The 1,869-nt window shown below is 37.5% G+C and overlaps 1 protein-coding gene across 6 annotated transcripts in view; it reads left to right on the top strand.

Annotated features, from left to right (window-relative positions):
* LOC106884218 (neuronal acetylcholine receptor subunit alpha-10) overlaps positions 1–1,869 on the top strand; it is a 1,143,354-nt gene that overhangs the window by 359,737 nt on the left and 781,748 nt on the right. The gene's annotated exons all lie outside the window — the stretch shown is intronic.

Genomic DNA, 1,869 nt, shown 5'->3' with positions numbered 1-1,869 from the left:
CTCTCTCTCTCTCTCTCTCTATATATATATATGTGTGTGTGTGTGTGTGTGTGTGTGTGTGTGTGTGTATGTGCATTCCTCTCCACATATACATAGGATGTTCGAACTAAATTTCACGATGTTTTGTCTCCTTTTATAAGGAACAGCTTGGTGTATTGGGGCAAAGTCAACGACATAGAAGAGCATAAATGTTAAAGTTGAGGAAAAGATAATTGACGTGTAGGACTGGAAACCATTCAGTACTGGAAAAGAGTTACCTGTAACATGATTACTCGAGATGAGTATCACAAGGCCTATATTATGACTGCTGTTCAACGCTGCGTTTACACAGTAAAGACGGTGAGACGTCACGTAGTTGTCATCCAAACGAGGTTCTCCCAAACTGTGAAGGTATTTGGATACGTCTCCTGCAAGGGTAACGACATGCTGCTCCCACGTCTTTGAACAGGTCTGTGAAGCTCCTAGAGACTGTGAGCAAACTCTGCCCGAAGGGTGTTGCTGCTGAAAGGCCATATGTGTGGGAGAATGACTTGGTTTCTTGCCATATTCTGGAAAGTGTCAAAGGTGCTAGTTGGAGAATTTCTGCGACTTCACTATCTTCAGTTTCTGTCCTCCTAATGCACACTGTTGTGCCCGGCAGGGTAGAGAAAGATACCAACCCCTCTACCTGTAACGCCAAGGCTAAGCAGGTGGCCAAGATCAAGTTGGTTTTCGAAGATCTCCCAAGGGATAAAATAAAGGACACATGCGCCAGGTCGCGGAGCGTTCTTCATGTCGTGCTGGAAGATGAGGGCAGCTACTCTGAGTAGACTGTTATCTCCCAGCCTTAATCTAATTGATTTTTTAAAATTATTTTTAAACACGTTAATTTTGGATGGAATAGTGTTTTCTTTTCCTTTTTTTTTTATTATTTGTTCTTGCGAATCATCACCTTTAGTCCGAAAGCCATGTATCTATTTCTGCACAGTGAATGCTTGAAACAGTAACGTTGGAAAATTCTGATTCTGAAAACCCTTTTACAAGCTCAAATCAATACAAAAGTCAACTTATCCTGCTGTCCTTCCTAGGTTCCTACTGTCCTTCCTAAGTTAATATAATCGAGTATAGTGTACCCTCTTTCAGAATTGGCATTCTTATATCTATGTTACAAATCAATATATGACATTAATAATTGCATGATTAGCATCCATTCAAACTCTGTATCTACATTCACTTTATCTTATTTTTAAAAAAATCTATCTATGAATATCTATTCATGTATTGTTAGTAATATATTCTCAAAATTTATTCAGAAATGTTAAGTTTATTATTCCAGCAATATACATGATATAAATATACCTGAAATGTGGTTGAAAGAAAAATTTACCGTCAGAATAGATTATGTCATTATAATTCTTTTTTTTTTTTGCTGCGTTTTTTTTTTTTCTTCAATAAGCATAGGCCGCCTAAATTAAGGTAAAACATTTACTCTTCCGAATTTTGCTATTCGTTCATTTTGCAAGATTGTTTGTTACGTAAGGAATATAGATATACATCGCCTAAAAGTCGAATGCCGACTGCGGGTTCGATTTGGAATACAATACACTATTGATTATTCATACAATTCTCAGCATGCTCTACTTCACTCAGAATTGTGATGGCAATCGAATCTGCAGCAGTAAATGCCTGATAATAATATTTTGAAACACGTGTGGACTTGGATATTAGTCGTGAGTCTCTAAAACACAGAACGTTAGGGTATTGGAATCTTCAGTTTTACGTTTACCGGCAAACCCTCAGCTTCGGAAATTTATCCAGATTTTAAGTACCTAAGGAATGACTTATATATTTCATCACTGAATATGCGTAACATCACACACACACACACAC

The sequence above is a fragment of the Octopus bimaculoides genome, chromosome 3 (assembly GCF_001194135.2).
Source record: "Octopus bimaculoides isolate UCB-OBI-ISO-001 chromosome 3, ASM119413v2, whole genome shotgun sequence".
NCBI classification, from domain to species: domain Eukaryota; kingdom Metazoa; phylum Mollusca; class Cephalopoda; order Octopoda; family Octopodidae; genus Octopus; species Octopus bimaculoides.
Note: the sequence above shows the minus strand (reverse complement) of the source record. Positions and strands in the feature narration are given on the sequence as shown.